The sequence below is a fragment of the Jaculus jaculus genome, chromosome 9 (genome assembly GCF_020740685.1).
Source record: "Jaculus jaculus isolate mJacJac1 chromosome 9, mJacJac1.mat.Y.cur, whole genome shotgun sequence".
Taxonomy (NCBI): Eukaryota; Metazoa; Chordata; class Mammalia; order Rodentia; family Dipodidae; genus Jaculus; species Jaculus jaculus.
The window spans coordinates 40,164,637-40,183,916 of NC_059110.1; the positions used below are offsets into that span (position 1 = coordinate 40,164,637).

Consider the following 19,280-nt stretch of genomic DNA (forward strand, 5'->3'; position numbering starts at 1 on the left):
AACTAGCTTCAGAAACCTTGCTCTGCTCTTTGACCTCCTTGCTCTTTCCCTGGCATTCATTCATTCTTCTCCCCATTTCTCTTCCTTTCTTCCTCTTTCTCACTCTCATACTTTATTCCTTTCTTCCTCTTCACCACTTTACAAGTAACAACAATGACTTGAACTCAAGGTGGGGAAAGAAACCCTTTACAAAGGAATCCTGGAACATGTGAATGGATTTGAAATATGGACATTTGAGGAATGAGAAAGGATAATTCTTTTTATGAATATTGATGTTCAATGGGGAAAGCTCCTTTTAAAGGTGTTCACCTCTTGATTAAGATGAGAGTATAATTATCTTATAACTTGTTCATTTGAATTGCTTTTTCACACCCTACCCCAGATCTTCAGGGACATTGTTTATGTATACATATGCAAGGTATGTGTTGGCTTTTCTGAGTTTTCTTCAGAAATGTTTGCAGATCCCAAACTTCCTGAGGACTGTAAGGTAGGTAGGTCATCTCATTATATGTCTAGTGAATATGATGGATTCATCACCCACTCATAACTCTAGGAAAACTCTAGAGGATTGCTGAGATGGTTCAGTGGTTAAAGTGCTTGCCTGCAAAGCTAAAGGAGGCCAGGTTCAATTCCCCAGGACCCACGCAAGTCAGTTGCACAAAGGTGGTGCATGCATCTGGAGTTCATTTGCAGTGACTAAAGGCCCTGGCATGTCCATTTTCTCCCTCTCTCTCTCTCTCTCTCTCTCTCTCTCTCTCTTTCTCTCTCTCTCTCTCTCTTTTGTGTGCTCTCAAATTAAGTAAATAAATAAATCTCTACAAAAAAGAAGGAGAAAGAGAAGGAGGGAGGGAGAAAACATGAGGTCTATGAAGGTGCTGAGGTTCTTGACACACTGAATTGAGCAGCTGCATCTCACCACCTTCCCCAAAACAAAAGAAAGAAATCCAAAGCAGACTAGGCAGAACTGCACAGGATGCTTGGTTGGGAGAGAAAAGGCAATACTGAACTATGCATTAACTTCAAAGGGAATGTTGAGCTCACTCTTATGCGTGCTTCTTATTTTTGACTTTGCTTTTATCCATTACGCTCCAGAAGATATTTTGGGAAAGAAACACTCAGACATTTAACTGTGACATAAGATTTAAAAGAAGGTCAAATATAGCATCTCAGCTAATGCATACTAGTATTTAGAAGTAACTAAAAACTTTGTAAGAGAAGAATATACTTTCTAAGTTAGGTTTAGTGGTCTTCAAAAATACTGTACATTCTCAGTTTTCATCCGAACTTAATTATTTTGTGGGTTCAATATCTGTTTGCAGCAAAACACAACTTCCTAGTACTGCGGAAGAATAGACTTATAAAATAGGCTTTGTGGAGCTCAAGTAACTCTTAAAAACAATATCTTGATGAGTTAAGTGTAAATGAGCCAAAACATATGGATTAAATGTCCCTTTAAATACACATGGCTTTAAAAATTAAGGGAAAAAGGGTTTTGGCAAAATGTGTTTCAGATTTGGTTGAAAGAAAACATTTGAAAGAAATAATTTAAGGGACAGGACTAACCCAAAACATACCTGAGTTCTTCCAACCTACTGCCACACAACAGAGTCTAAAGCATATGGATTTTATGCTATAATTCTTTAGCCACACCCACCCTAAGTTCTGAGTTATAAGTTTTTCCCCCTACATTGGACATCATTAAAAACAGGCATAGTATCATTACTGTTTTGAAGGCAGCAGATTCTATTACTGTGATCATGTTCAGTCAATGACATATTGATCATAATGTTAAAAAACTAAAGAGAGTTTTTATTTCAATCCAATCATATTTAATTCTCACTGGCAACCATAGAACAGTAATACTGGTTTGTGTATGTATGTACTAACATCAAGGTAAATATAAGATCTAGCCAGAATATTAAATGGCAAGATACCATATTGTGAGTATACTTAACTGAAGCTAAATAACAGATAAAAAGGTTAATAGGAGAAGACCATGATTAAGCTGAATAGAGTCAAGGTATTTTGCTTAATTTGGAACAGTTCAAAATGCACCTCTGTTCTATGTAGTCAACTAGGAGCAAGTGCAATTGGACAATTCCAAACTGAACCCACAATATCAAGTCCTAAACCATGTGGTACCTAACTAAGCCTTGTGTGTGTGTTCATGTTGCCACCTCACACATCTTAATAATAATGACATATTTAAACTGGGGAGGCTATGAGATTTACTTCTACATTTTTAGCTTGAGACTATTTCCATTGAAATTATGGATATCAAATAGATAACTGATAACCTCATTCACTTGTAAAATTACCCATGTTGTCATCCCATCTATTTTCCTACTTAAACTCATTGAATCTTATTCTCTCTATTGAACATGGTAGGATGTTTATTAATAATATGAATGGATGACTCTAATCATTATACCACTATGTTAGCCCAACATTTTCATCTGAGTAAGTCAGTATGCCTCTAAGACTTATTGTATTTATTTACACAGATTTTATTTATACTCACTGGACAAAGTCTACACAGTGACCAAAACAACTTTAATAAGAAGGTGAGATAATAAGTACTTAAAATTACTCAGCAGCAAATAACCTGACATGACACTCACACAAGTGCAATAGTGGTGCACAGCCATGGTGAGAAACTAACTGCTCTTTATTTGGCTAACTGACCTTCTCAGTGGAATGGATCCCAAAGTTGGAGCTAGGAATCAAGTCAGAATCATATCCAAAATTAACCCACTCTCCGTTACCAAGCTCCCACCAATTGTGGGGTACAAGAAGGTCTACATCTAATTCTCTCCAAAAAAAAAAAAAGTTATCCCATTTATCTGGCACCAAATTCACTCTCCATTGGAGAATTTGCTTCTCAGATGGACACAGATTCTAAGGAGAGAACCAGCCCATCACACCTCAAAAGGACCCCAGCTGAAACTAAGAATAATTGGGGAAATGAATAAGAGCGCTACTTTCTTGGTGAACATGGTACCAGCACAAGGGTGAAGGAGATAGACACACAGAACACTCAACTCCTACAAAACCAGATATCTAGAGACACAGAGGCTCCCAAGACCTCATTACTGAAGCAGACTGAAAATGAACTCAGCAAGGCTGAAATTTGCAGGAGAGAGGCAGAAAGAATGTCAGAGCCACAAGTTGGGTCAGGATACACAGAGATTTTGCCTCCTACCCATAACTGATGGCTCACATGACAATGCACAACACATATTCCCCAATGAGTAGGGTCCCTGCAGAGGGGAGAAGACAGGGAGGAGGCTAACAATGGTACCAACTTGACTGTATACACTGAGTACAAAACTAATAAAAAAAATTATCACAAAAATGTTGTGGCCCAAAATATCAGGAATACCTAAAGAAATCATTCAAGCTTCTACTTGATGTTAGGAACATATAAAAAAAAAATCAAAAGCCAGACATTGATGAGGTAATGGTATAGGTGGGAGAAGGGCATGTGCTTAATGAGCATGATGGTGCCTTACAAGTCACTAAAAGAAACTAAAAGAGCCATTGAAGAAATGAACCACTGATCTGTCTCCAAGGTCAGCATGGCCTGGTTCCCCTATTCTAATTTCCTTTTAAAGGCATGATGGAACTGTAGCTTTATGTGTTGAGTTGAGGATTTACTTGAAATATACTTAGACATATTGCTTCTCCATTAGGGAATCAGTGTAAGTTTTTAAAATTCCTGTAGTTCTCTCCTTGGGAAGCAAACACTCTATATTTAAATCCCATAATGCACCACTTGCCAATACTACTAAGCTCCAGATCTCTGTGCACTGAGGTCTGTGGGGTGGACTTTTAAACCTAAGAGTTATCCAGACTTTGACAGGGTCAAAACTTGCTGTAACAGCAATTCTCTTCTCCAGGATAAAATGATTCCTTTATATTTTATGCCTGTCTGTTATCTTCAGACATGAAAGTTGTTATTATCCTTTCTGTGGTAGATTTTTTAAAGTATATTCTGCTTTGTTTTTACATAGACTGAAAGCATTTTAAATGTATTTTTTTTCATGTCTGCCAGAGTAAATAAATAAAAGTATCTACAAATATCAATGTAAATAGGCTTGACTCCAAAAAATACTATGTCCCCCTTGCATGCTCAGTTATTGTAGAAACTTGCTTGAAGGTTAATAATGACCACATCGTTCAGTTATTCCTCTTATAACCTGTCATGGAGAATGATGTCATGGTAGCTTCTTTGTACAGAGGAGCAAAGGTTTGCAGTTACCTCAGATGTAGTGGTTCACCCAAGTCATTTGTCATTGTTACAATTTTTCCATGGAGTTGGGCTATATGCAAGAAAAAAAAAAAAAAAAAACCTTCCTCTACCCTCCAGGAAGAAATCCTGAGGGTTGGCTGCTATGTGGTTAACTGAAAGATTGTGGCAAATGTTGAGAACCACCATTACATAATCATATGCTTGAAGCTTTAAATCATGACCGTCAAAAATTCAATGTTGGAAAATTGTGGATCATTTTGGAGGATTCAGAAATGTACTACAGACTAATAATAAAACCAGAGAAACACAAGAGACCTCTGCATTTCATACAAAGTACCTTTGGAAGGATAAAGCCTTACAGTCTCCTCTCTGAACACATTGTCACCCACACCCTGAAGTCAGAAAACCCTTCTAAGTTACCATATGGGCCAAAAACCTGCTGACATGTTACTTAAACTTTCTAAAACTAACTGACTTTTGCATTTTAAATGTTAATAACATCATTGGGTGGTTAAATGGTATATAAATAATGTAATCAATAATTATTTTCCAAAGCATTTTGTTCTTAAAATACCTACAGCACCACATCCAATAAGAACACAGGTTCATCTGGGTATGGTGGCATACACCTTTAATCCCAGCACTCAAGAGGCAGAGGTAGAAGGATCATCATGAGTTTGAGGCCACCCTGAGACTACATAGTGAATTCCAGGTCAGCCTGGGCTACAGTGAGACCCTACCTAGAAAAAACAAAACAAAATAAATAAATAAATTTTTAAAAAAAGAACACAGGTTCTAAGGCTGGGAAAATGGCTCAGTTGGAAGAATGCTTGCCTCAAAAATGTGAGGACCATAGTTCAGATCCCTGGCACCCAGCATTTACATAGCAGGTAGGAAGCAGAGAAGGAAAATCCCTGGAACAAGCTAGATAGTTAGACCAGCTGAATCAGTGGGCCCTGGGTTCAAGTGAGAGACCTGCCTCAGTAAAATAAACAACAAAGTAATCAAGGAAGACAGATTATATCAACCTCTGGCCTACAAATGCATACACATATGTATGTACCCATACACATACACACATAGGAACACCATACACACCCACACACAAACACACACAGAATGCAGATCCTTTGAGACCAAAGACCAATTGTTATTTCTTCTCTAGCTCCTATCTCCCACTTCTAGGGGGATATAGACAAAATAGACATAAATATAATTTAAACAGTGTTTAACACAGATTAAATGCTCAGTAGAATTAGTTAAACTAATCTACTGACCTGAACTGAACTGAATGACTCCCCAGTTATATGAATGCAATATCTATAGATCCAAAGCCACATAATGGTTCTAGAAGTTGTGTCATTCTTTTTTTTTTTAATTTTTATTTATTTATTTGAGAGCGACAGACACAGAGAGAAAGACAGATAGAGGGAGAGAGAGAGAATGGGCGTGCCAGGGCTTCCAGCCTCTGCAAACGAACTCCAGACACGTGCGCCCCCTTGTGCATCTGGCTAACGTGGGACCTGGGGAACCGAGCCTCAAACCGGGGTCCTTAGGCTTCACAGGCCGGCGCTTAACCGCTAAGCCATCTCTCCAGCCCAGTTGTGTCATTCTTAATTACTCCTTTTATCAGACTAGTAGACATGAAAGACACCTCACCTGCATACTAGTTGGTTTATCTATGCTCATGAGTTGTACAGACATAAAAAGTCTCTACATAATCTCTTGCATTCAGGTTCACATTGCTGGTAGGAATCACCTAACCAAGAGCAACTTGTGGGAAAAAGAGGTTTATTTTGGCTTACAGGCCCAAGGGAAAGCTCCATGATAGCAGGGAAAATGACAACATGAGCAGAGGGTGGACATCACCCCCTGACACACAGAAGGTGGACAACAGGAACAGGAGAGTGTGCCCAACACTGGCATGGGGAAACTGGATATAACACCCATAAGCCTGTCCCCAACAATACACTCCCCCCAGGAGGCATTAATTCCCAAATCTCCATCAGCTGGGAATCTGGCATTCAGAACATCTAAATTTGTGGGGGACACCTGAATCAAACCACCACATGATCTCAGAACATAAGATCAGAAACTATAAGATTAGTTGTATAAAAACAAATGCATTAAGTAACACAGTGAACCAAGTAGGTAACCAGAGATATTCTAAGTACAGGTGGAAATCCAGTTTTATTTGGTGTTACTTGAAAGAAGAAGGAAGAAAAATAGACCTGAAGAACAGACCTGAAACCCATGTCAGGTACATGATCATGCCAAGCACATCAGGAATTGGTTTGAAGTTTTCACCACTGGAGATAAACTAGCATTCTTTCAAGATAGCAAAATAAATTAGCTAACATTTTAATCAGTGCTTATGGAGCTGAATGTATAAAGGCTAAATCCATTGCCTAAATGGCGAAAAGAAAGAGAACAGTTTCAGAGAAAGGGCAAGTCTTTTAACTTACTGTCAAATAATATTAGAGCTGGCAAGTGCTAGAAAGCCCCCACCAGATGAAGAAAATCAGACCAAGAAAAGATCAGTGGGTAGACACACACAACATTGCTAGCTGATAATAAAACCGAAACCAGAACCAAGGTCCTCGTCTGCTTTCATAATGGACATAAACCTTGGAAATATCAGCTCCAGAACACAAGGAAAAGTCTTCCCATATTTCAAAGCTGTGGGGAAGAAACCATGGCAGGTGCCTTTTCTTTGCTCTCCTTTTCTAGAGTATACCCTATATATCTAGAACCCCCTAGACTTGGCTTCTTCTCACATAATGATAGCAGTGTGTAGTTTCTGGAGTGACCCTGTCATAATCTCTAAAGGGTTAGTTACTACACACTATGCTATTCACTGCTGGACTGAGCACATGGTGAGAGACAAACAAGGAAAGATTCCGAATCATATCTGCAGAGAATCACTCACTCTGCAGTGAAAGGTGATAGTTGTGGTGGGGATTACAAAAATGTGCGGCACCAATTCCCACTTGCCATCTACTGGAGGAAAGAGACAGATTCCACAAATAACCATGCTGTAGTCAAAACACAGTAAATGGTCCAGGGACATGGGGAAAATGAACAGAACTCAGATGGAGAACATTAGGGCAGGCTTTGTAGAGAAAAATTAATAAAGCTCAGTTTCATCCCATGTGAAAGAAATGAGGCTAAATTATTCAATTATAAGTCATCCTAACTGAATTTGCCAGATTTAGCATATTCTTAATTCTACATGGTAATATAAAAAGAATATTTACATCATTTTTCTACTAATTTGTAAGGATAGAAAGGAGAAAATATTTGTTATTCACCCTAAAATTAGAACCAAGAATTTATGATATTAGTGTAATTAACTTCTGTGTGATTAATTTATAGACAAAGTAATAAGATTTATTCCAACAGTATATAGAAGCATTTTTATTCAATAAAGAGATTGGATTTACCTATATAGACAACATATAAACAGAACATATATCCACATATTGGTATTTCATTGTTATAACTATAACAAGGTATCTAAATACAGACACAATGCTATGAGTGTGTATATATATATATATATATATATATATATATATATATATATATATATATATATATGAATGAATGAATATTCTATGTGACAGTTTCAAACATTGCAGAATCTCAGGATAGAAAGAAATCTTAAAGATCATCTTGTCCAATTATCTCATCAGCAAGCCAATCCCTTCTACAACATCCCCACCAAGTGGTCATCCACTTTATGCTTGTCTGTCTAGAGATCCAGAATATTCTCTATAGACAGAAATTTTCACCTTTGAACTGCTTGCCCTTAAAAAGAAAAAGAAAAGCCAGACGTGGTAGCACACACCTTTAGTCCCAGCACTCAGGAGGCAGAGGTAGAAGGATTCCCATGAGTTCGAGGCTACCCTGAGAGTACATAGTGAATTCCAGGTCAGCCTGGGCTAATGCAAGACCCTACCTCTGGGGAGAAAAAAAAAAAAAACAGGAGGAGGAAGGACAACAGTGACGGTAATGAAGGAGGAAGCCAAGGAAAAGAGAACAAGGAACTCAACTGCATCTCCTCCTCAGTATTCATCCTCGTTGAATGAACTGTGGTCCTTTGGGGTCATCTGCTTATTGGCTCTATTCCTCGTGAAAATTTGATAGTACTGACAACAGCTCTGATTCTTGCCATCTCTCAAACCACACCCTAAGTCTTGTCTTCTCTAGGCTTGCTTTTCCCAGACTTCTTTATCTATTTTTCACATGTGTTTTCTTTGAGTTTCCACATGCACTAAGAAGGCTCTTTTGGAGACAGCCCTTTGTCTCCAACCTCTCTGTCTCTGTCCTTTGGGCAATACTGTGCTCAGGATGTGCTCTGCACACTGCACAGGAGACCAGCTGGCTGCTTTCCTTCTAATAGTAGTCTTCCACTGTAGTATTCTACGGTTATGTTTGCTTTTAATTAACTCATTTCTGTCAAAAAATAGGCAAAATAGGGCTGGAGAGATGGCTTAGCAGTTAAGCACTTGCCTGTGAAGCCTAAGGACCCCCGTTCGAGGCTCGGTTCCGCAGGTCCCACGTTAGCCAGATGCACAAGGGGGTGCAGGCATCTGGAGTTCGTTTGCAGAGGCTGGAAGCCCTGGCGCGCCCATTCTCTCTCTCTCCCTCTATCTGTCTTTCTCTCTGTGTCTGTTGCTCTCAAATAAATAAATAAAATAAAATAAAATAATAGGTAAAATATAAGGGCATCATGTAATATCTAAAGGACAGAGATTGCTTTGGTTTTTGTTCTGTTTTGTTTTTCCTCAAAAGGAAGGTAAGCAATTTTTGTTCATGGGCATCCATGGGTAGAATTCTAGTTCAACTGCTCCAGCCAGTTGTAATATTCCAGTGTGCTCTACTTAAATTGATAGCTACCAAAGGACTCTGGGGTTATAGGATACCTTATCCTATTTTCATCTTGAGAAGAGTAGAACAGCTAGTTATGGTGCAAGGGAAGGACATAAAGTCAATGGGAAGCACCAGAGACTGGAAGAATGAGCCAGGCTGGAATCTTTAAGTGATGGCCACAGCCAAAACACCAGGGAGAAAACACAAACACCATTTCTAAAGGGAGAACATGAGAGTAAATAAACAAAGCCATGGACTCAGAACTTTGCTCCCCCATTGCAAGTGGAAAACACTAAAGTCCAGAGGCCAGACAAATGACATAGATGCATAAACAGCTAGATATAACACAACAGGAAGTGAAAATGTCAAGACCATGAGAAGGGGTTAATCACTGTGGAGTTAATGTTGCCATCTTGGACAATGGACTAATGCTACAGGGTCTCTTGAGTTTTCATAAGAATCTGGAAGTCAGAATATGTGTGTATTAAAGAGAAAGAAGGGAGACATCTTGATTATTAAATCTTTAAGAGATATTCTAATTGTTGAAGTAATCTAAGCCCAGATTTAAAGAGGTCAAGTTACTGGCCAGTATCTAAACTGACTATGATGTGACTCCATCTTTCACTGTTCACCTTTATAAATTCCAGTGAATAGGGGATATTGCTACTGGAAGGGCTTTATAATATTTCCTAGAATTAATGAAGAAAGTATTCAGGGAGCCATGACTTCTGGTAGACTGCCATAGTGGAAGTTGCTTGAGGAAAGGAAGCTTGTCTATTGGGATACATGCTATTGGTGGTGCTACCCAATATGTATTCCAGAGGATATGTAGACACTTGATAAATAGCTATAGATTACTTCACTAATGAAGAGAGAAAGCACTGATGGATGAACTAATGATTATCACATTAACTTAATCAGAGACATTGTTTATAATTATCTCATTTAAAATCCTAAAGTAAATCATGTGCCAGGTGAATATTCCCAAGGTAACTAGAGGAAATGAATATTGGGACTCAGCCTCCAGAGACAAAGTAGACTAAGGAATGGCATAACTTAGTAACTGGAAAGTAGCTGGGGGCAAAAAAAGACTAAAACCTGGTACCTGTAAGATGGGGTGGGGGAGAGTCCAAAATCAGCAGCCTCACCTGTGCACAGCACCTTGGAAAGCTGAGAGGTTTCCATCAGAGACCTCCAGCATAGCACAAGAGACAACTGATTAAATAGTTATGTGAGGTACATTTAGTGGTACAGGGCCCACTCCACTTCATAAAGCTGGGTGATTTGTTCATCTGGGTAGACAGAGGTAAATTTCTAAAACGGTTTGCAATTCTGAGGGTGGGATTAAAAACTAAATTATCTGTTATGAAAATTATTTGAAACAAATAGCCACAAGGATATTCAGTAGTGAAACGTGATGTTTGTAAATATGGTATCACCAGGTGTTAGCAAGCAGGTTGGTGATGGCAAGACACCTCATGTGCATGGAAATTGGTTGGCTGATATCTTTGGCCAGACTGAATGGGGTGGCTCCACTCTGCTCCACAGGTCTCTCATCTCCCAGGAGGAGAGTTCAAAATGTTTACTGGCCAATGAGGGGGATACAGTGAAAGAACAGTCCAAAATGCACAAGATTTTTTTGAAGCACAGAAGTGACATCTTATTAACTCTATCATATTTTATGTCCCAAGTCAGATTGAGAGACATTCTCTTTAGTGAAAAGAGCTAAATAATAGTAAAGGGTGTAGGTACGGGAACTAGGAGGCATTCCTGGCTCATATTATACTCAATAACACCTGTACTGAAATAAAAGAAGTAAAGTGAGTATGTATACTGAATAGTGAGACATCATTCCTTGCTTACTATGCATACAATGTTAGACCTGATAGAAGGCACAAAAATCCTCCCAAGAAAAACTGATCACCCAAGAGAAAAAATTTAAGGTCTAGATATTTGAACAGGCCCTCCATTGAGAAATTTGGCTTGTTCATAACCTGTGTAGCACATTATTTAAATCACTTTAGTACATAGCCTATAATTATGGATGGGCAATTTGGCTCTCCAGATATTTGAGGAAATTCTGTAAAACAAAATGCAGAACCCAAAGTTGGAAGAGAGTAAAAAAAAGAAAGAGAGAGGGAAACTCAGAGAAAATGGTACCTGGAGTACAGAAAAACAATAAATTGCCTGCTAAATTAAAAATTAAGTATAAATATAGAATGAATATATATCTAATCAAAATATTAGAAGATTATGTTTTATAACATAATCAAATGAGGACAAAACAAAAGTCATAGTCTGCAGAAGGAGAGCAAATAATAAAACCAAGGAAATCTAATAGATCAACAAAAAAATCCAATATATGAAAATAAAGGGCTAAGTAAAAGAAGAAACGTCCTGAAATGTCAAAATGACATAGCCTTAACAATGGTACCAACTTGACTGTATTCATTGACTACAAAAATTTTAAAAAAATGACTTAGCCATAAGATCAAGATCAGGTATATATAGCAAATTATACATTCCTTTTATTTTTTCATATCAGAAAATTTAGTGCTTAGTATACTCAAGTGTGTCATCCCATTTCTACTGTATTCAACATTCATGTTGCAAAAAAGCAGTATTTAGCTCAGAACATAAAGATACTTCACTCTCAGGAAGTTCTTGTGTTTATTTGTATGATCAGCAGCATGTGAAAAAAAGTGAGTCCTGGGATAACAAGGTTGAAGGACAACATTTAGTAGGCAGAGCCATCACTTCCTTGTTTGCAAGAGAGTTTAAGTCTGTCCCTGCTCACACAATGAATGCTACTTATCTCACTGGCTTCTCGCAGCTCTTTCAGTACCCTTGTGGTCATTGAATGATGCTGTGAATAAATCCAAACTATGGTGGAAAATAAGTCTCCAACCATACTAAGCATAAGTCTCCAAATCCTCTAAAAGATGGCACAAGTCCACAAGGAAGCTTTATTCAATTATTGGAATTCATTGGTTTACCATAATGCTGTAAGAACTCCATATTTTAAACAAATTCTTTTTTTTTCTTTTTTTTTACAACACAATTATCCCTGGCCACATGGAGGTTTTTCCTGCTCTCATAACACAAGGCAGTGACCCAAAGCATTGCCATGTGCCAACAGATGTTCACAGAATTTATAGATTATACATGTCCAGGCTGGCTTTTGGGCTCGAAAGGTACTTTCAAAAGCAGGCATGGGTAGGAGGATCACCATGACTTCAAGGCCAGCCCTGAGATTACATAGAGAATTTCAGATAAGCCTGAGCTAGATTAAGACCCTACCTCGAAAAAAAAAAAAAAAAAAAGCCTTGCCTGGTCACTTCTTGTATGATGCCAATCATTTCTGTTGGCTTGTAGATCATGAGAATTTTAATGAAGACCTCTGGCTATACCTGAGAAATAGCAGGCATAGTGAACTGTCTTTTCCCAAAATGTTGCAGAACGGTTACAGCAAACAGGACCGCGACCGTCAAGGAACAACTTACTTTGGGCTCCTTTTTGACCACAGCAGCTATGTGGAAGCAGCTATAGCTTCGATAGGAGCCATTAAACAAATTCTTTAGAAATATGGTTGGCTTTTGTTAACAACTTATTGTAGGCCCAGCACTACTATAAGCATCTGGTTAACAGTAGCTCATCCTACCTTCAAAGCAAGTATCTAAGACAAGGTAGCATTATTATTATAACATTATTGATAAGAACAAAGAAGTGAGGAATAACAGTAGGAGTCATAAATCCAATGACCAATTTTAAGCCCATTCGAGTGTTTTATTAGGGTATATTTTGACTGTGTATAAGATTCATAAATTGTATACTTATGGTAAAATAGACATTTGCTGCAGAAACACACTTAGATTAATATTTCCTTAAAATTTTTCAAAAGAGCTTCCAAATGGTAGGTTAAAAGGGCTATGTTGTATGAATAAACTATAGATTTCAGCATAGTAGACCATGAAATCACTTTGAAAAGTCTAGAATATAGTCCTGATTTTTGAAAAATAACTGCGGAGTTGGCCAGACAAGGTTGTGCACACCTGAAATCCCAGAACCTTGGAGGATAAAGCAGAAAGATCAGAAAGTTCAAGGCCAGCCTGACATACACAGTGAAACCCTGTTTCAGAAAAGGAATACAGATTGCTCTACATGGGATTTGTGTGCACAAACTTAATCTATGTGCCAGACACAAAGATAAGATTCAAATTCAGGTATTTCCCAGTCTGTTCTTCCATATTCTGAAAGCCCCATAAGCCATAGTGGAGAGTCCTGTGATGCTCCCTGTGTTGTGTTCATAAATGGTTTACTCTAGAAGGATGCCTCACTGAGAAAATTCACAAATTCTTGTTTCCCTTTCTTGAGGTGACTTTTGAGAGCTAATGCATGAGCACCAAATCAAAATTGCATGATATAAGGCAGTCAGGTTTTGACTACTTTGGTTGGCTTTTAGATTGGGTTAGGCAACCTAATACTCAATCTCTGAAACAAAATCAGTTCTTCAAAGATATGTAAAGAATGAGTGAGATCTTGTGCATAGAAATTTGCAAACTAGCACAATTTTAAAAATACCCAAGTTGTATTGTGGGCATGGAAAGGAATAGACAAACACATTCATCTGGGGCATCAGTGGAGGCTTCAAAGAACAATACTTATTAAAGAACCAAAAGAGCATGAGCTCTCTTGGGAAACGTTTGAAGTACACACCAGGTAGAGGAAAGATCACCAAAGGCAGGAGTGTTGGTCATTCTTAGGTATGTCAAATACATATGCAACATGGAAAGCAAATTGAACTTGGGGGAAAATGTCTGACAAAGGCCCATGTATAGTGAACAAACAAGACTGTTAAATATATCTTCTGGCTGGGTTAGGCTTGCTACAAATGTTTCCCTTGTTTCTTGCATGCTTCTGCCTTTGTCTGGTTCTAGAAATATGTATGCAGTGGTTTGAATAGATGGCCCCCAATATATTCAGTTCTTTATTGTTTGTACTTTGTATCTGCTGGCTACCTGGCTGGAGGCAATGTCACTGGGTGGATCTTTATGTATGGTGTTGGGTTTCAGATTTCAATCTAAAGATATGTAAAGTGTGCCTAGCTGGAGCTCCTGAAGTGTGCTGTGTGGCTTTTGGCTTTTTGGCTTGTATTTCTCTTTCTCTCTGCTTGGGCCTGTGAAGGCAGGCCAGCTTCTTCTGCCATTATGGAACTTCCCCTGGATCTGTAAGCTTCAATAAATATCCCTTCCTCCATAACTGTGCCTGGTCTGGAAGTTCATCTCAGTGAACCTGAATCTGTCTGCTACAATGTATTAATGTTAACCTCCTTCCAACTTATCCTTATCTCAAATTTGGCCAAAATCAAATATCAGGTACCAAAATTCATACTATGTATATGTTTTATATAGAATTACAGCCCTTTAACATAAAAGACCCATATGTAAGAGAAAGTTTGACAGATGTTTAATTATCCACAAGGAACTTGCTATGAGGCTATAGTCAGCCTCCTTAGAGGACACCCATATTTTAGGTTTACAAATTTCACATGAACATTTGCTCTTAGATAAATTTTAATAACATTTTTTGCATCTAAAATAATAAATAACCCTGGTAAACTTTTTAAGTAAAAAAAAATAAATAAAGTGAATTACCAATAATCTATGGATAGTCATTATTAAAATTCCTTCTTTTGTGTCTGTGCACATGCATTTTACATGCTTGAGATCTCAGTATTAGTATATTTTATAAATAAATGTCATAGGTGGTTTTATAGTATAAATTCATTTTCATAGCATTTACTTCCCTATAATATATACTTAACTTGCTCCAGTACTTCTATTATAAATAATGCCCCAAAGGAAACCTTTGGGTTAAAATTTGCTCATTATATTTTCAGGATAGAGCTCTGCAATTGAAATTATTTTAAGTTCTATGAATGTTCTTTATCCCCTTAATAAATACTCCCAAGTTGATGTTCCAGAAAGATATTCTCAATATATACTCAGCCTATACTCATGGGAGCATTTGAACAGCTAACACTATGCAAAGATATAATGAAACCTCACTGGTAAATTAGGACACCTAATGCAAAGCCAGGCTTGTTGACACTGGCCAATCAGCTTTCTGCCTTCCATTCCACACATTGTTTTTCTTGTTTCAGTACCTTTCCCATGCCAGTTCCCCAGTTTTTTCACATTATTCTATTTTGTTTGTCAAAGTAGTAAGGCTAATCATACCAAAATAATACACAAATTCAGTGCAATTCCAACCAAAATTCCAGAAACATTCTTCACAAAGCTAGAAAAAAAATTCTCAAATTCATATGGAAAGAAAAAAGGCCTCAGATAGCCAAAAATGTACTCAGCAAAAGGCACAACTCCTGTGGTATCACCATACCTGATTTCAAGCTATACTGTAAGGCAACAGTAATAAAAACAGCATGGTGCTGGCATAAAAACAGGTGCATTGATCAATGGAATAGAATTGAAGATACAGGTATGAGTTTGAGTAACTACAGCTACCTGGTCTTTGACAAAGCAGTCCAAAGTGCTCACTAGAGCAAAGGCAGTAGCTTCAACAAATGGTGCTGGAGACAGTGAATAGCCACATGCCAAAGACTGAATTTTTATCCCCTTCTCTCACCTTGCACTAAAATCAACTCCAAATGGATCTGGGACCTCAATATAAAAGCTGAAACTCTAAATCAACTAGGAGAGAAGGTGGGGGAACACTCCAAGACATAGGCATAGGGAAAGACTTTCTGAACAAGACTCTAGTGGCCTAGGGAATTAGGCACACACTCAACTACTGGGACCTCATGAAAACAAAAAGCTGTTGTAAGATAAGTAAATCATCAACCAAGTCAATAAACAACATATTAAATGAGAGAAAATCTTTGCCAGCAATACCTCTGACAAATGTTTAATACTTAGAATCTATAAAGAATTCAAAAACCCAAATAATAAAAAATTAAAATTCTCACAACTCCTGACCCACAGGCCTGTGGTAAAGACCAGCAATCCCACATGAAGGGTCCTCAGTGGAATGGTGGCAGGGAGGAAGTAAATGAGCATATGAACACATGCCATGTCCATACAAAGCTTCTGCTTAATATCAAAAAATTAAGCACCCCACTCAAAACATGCGGCAGGGAATGGAACACAGAGTTCTCAATGGAAGAAATCCATTAAACACATAAGGAGAAGTTCATCCTGTCTACCTATCAGGGAAATGCAAATTAAAATAACTATGAAATTCCATCTCACTCCAGTCAGAATGGCAACCATCGAAAAATCAAATAACAGCACTTACTGGTGGGAGAGTGGGGAAAGAGAAACCCTTATCCATTGCTGGCGGGAGGACAAACTTGTACAGCCACTAGGGAAATCAGTACGGAGACTCCTCAAAAGAATGAAAAAGGAGCTACCTTTAGATCCAGCTATACTTCTTTTGGGCATATACCCTAAAGACTTTACTATATACCACAGTGACTCTTGCTCAACCATTTTTATTACTGCTCTATTCACAATAGTCAGGAACTATAAGCAGCCCAGATGCCTGTCAACAAATTAATGGTTAATGAAGATGTGGTACATATACACAATGGAATTCTACTAAGCAGTGAGGAAAAATGAAATGACCAAATTTGTAGGAAAATGGAGGGCCATGGAAAAAAAAATCATGCTTCATGAGATCACACAGGCTCAGAAAAACAAACACTGCTTAACCTTTCTCATATGCAGTTCCTAACCTGCTCCAGCATCAGTTAATTGTAAGCCATAATAAATATCTACAATATGGACATGATATCAGAATGCAGCTAGGGAAAAGGTGAAATAGTGAGGGAGGGGAGGAAAGGCCACTTGACAGAAAGTCAACTATCAGCAAAATGAAGAAAGAAAGAAAGACAGACAGACAGACAGACAGACAGACAGACAGACAGACAGAAAGAAAGAAAGAAAGAAAGAAAGAAAGAAGGAAAGAAAGAAAGGAAGAAAGAAAGAAAAAGGAAGGTTTGGAAAGGCCTAGGCGTAGATGATGGGGGTATGTGGGGACACACAAAACTAATGGTAACATGAATTAATCCCATATAACATATCCTCCAAGATACCACTCTACCAGTCATTTCCCTCACTAAGTGAGAGGAGAACCCAAACAGAATCACTCCATAAAAGGTGGAAAAAGCATTACACTAAAACCATGGGTGCTGACTGGTAATACCCAGGGCGAGAATCGATGCCCCCACACACCTCCACACACACAGTGACACATGAGGACCCAAGAGCAAGTCGCTATTGCTGAAGACACCACAGCCTGCAGCCACAGGACATCAAGTGACCATGCTGGAACAGAGAGGGAATCCATTCCCCCCTGGCCAGCCTTCATAGTGCGGGAAAATGCTATGAGAATACCTTGAGAATCACAGCTGCCAACTGATGTATTAAGCAGGATATCTGTCCAGTTACAAAATCAACCAGCTAAGCAAGAAGTATACATTTGTCCAATAGTGGCACACAATGTAGGTAACCAACTGCTCAAGAATTGGACATGAGACCTGCTCAGTGGGGGTAAACTCTTATCTGGCTCTGGCAACCAAGCCAAATTCCCTAGAATAGAAAACCAGTCTTCTCCAGAGAGAACCTCCACTGCTCTCTAACTAAAAAGAATGAATATACATATCAATATATCTTTCTAATGACTGTACTTTTATTCAAACTGTTCTCACATTTTTAATTTTTTTTATTAATTAGTTTTGTATTCAGAGAATACAGTCAAGTTGGTACCATTGTTAACTCCCTCCTTGCCCCCCCCCACTCTGCCTGGCCCCTCCTTGTTGAGGTATGTGGGTCATGCATTGTGAAGTTAACCCACACTTATGGGTAGCAGGAAATGTCTCTGCATATCATGACCCAACTTGTGGCTCTGACATTCTTTCTGCCCCTTCTTCCACAAAATTTCCCTGAGCCATGTTGAGTTCAATTTTGTTCTGCTTCAGTGATGAGGTCTTGGGAGCCTCTGTGTCTCTGGATATCTGATTTGGTAGGAGTTGATTGTTCTCTGTGTTGATCTTCTTCACCTTTGTGCTGATACCAGGCTCACCAAGAAAACAGCGCCCTAAAATACTTAGCCATGGGTTTTTAGGGGAAAGTAGGTCAACCTGCTCTTGTAAGAGAGCAGCCTGTGCTTGGGGAGCTCTCACTACAATGTTCCACACTCACAGCATCAGATGTGACAAAATGTGGGCAGAAAGTAGCAACAGAGAGGATTCTCTGAGGCCAGCCTTCCACAGGCACCACAAGGTTAAATCTAGGAAGTGAATGGCATATATTTTTGACCAGGGATTTGGATCCAGAATCCTGTTGAAATAAAGCAAAAGACTAAGTCTGTCAACTTGAATCTTTGGAAAGGTATACAAAAAAAATCCTACCCTCCTAAGGAAATATTTAGTAAAAAGACTTGGCAGCTTAAAAAGCTGTCATACTGTTATTACTGAATAGATACATGCAACTTAGCTTTAAGAAAAAGAGAAAATATGTTTCCATAATGAATAGCTATTATAAAGAGATCTTCCTCTGAGTTTTGCCTTATAGACTAGACACATTCTATAATTTTTCATTCTGTGATTTCCTATTAACCAAGATTCCTATTATATATGGAATAATGTAAATTTGTTTTTATACACTCCTTAAAGAATCAAAGAAACAAAGCCAGAAAACATGTTAGGACTTAATTGAATTTTTCTGTCATATATTTAAAAGCTAGTCATTTATTCAAGAAATGCACAGAAAAGAAGTAAATTCTTCCATCTTCCTGAAAAACAACACTCACATTCTAAACTATCACTTCATCTATTCACTATTCACTTGCCCTCAGAACATATAGGCAAAATCATGAGAAAAGGACAGCTCTCTACCCATTCAGATGTCAGCAGTCCAGAGGATGTGGCATGCTATTTATTTGCTTAGTCCTAGTGGATTTTATTGTTACTGTGAGAAAGAGATTTAAAAAATAATAATAAAGAATATGTTATTTGTTTCCCCCAGGAACTTTTAGAATTCTTAGGAGATAAGGCAACATCCTCTGAACTGCTAGACATGACTGTGGCCTGACAGCCACTTAGAGTGCTATCATTTCCTGAGAGGGTCTGCTG

At 38.3% G+C, this 19,280-nt stretch overlaps 1 non-coding gene across 1 annotated transcript; it reads right to left on the minus strand.

The window, feature by feature from the left end:
* Positions 1-12,559: 12,559 nt before the first annotated feature.
* On the minus strand, positions 12,560-12,693 carry LOC123463838. Its single transcript, XR_006639210.1, has one exon. It is a non-coding gene; the product is annotated as a small nucleolar RNA SNORA16B/SNORA16A family (small nucleolar RNA).
* Between the last annotated feature and the right edge of the window lie 6,587 nt (positions 12,694-19,280).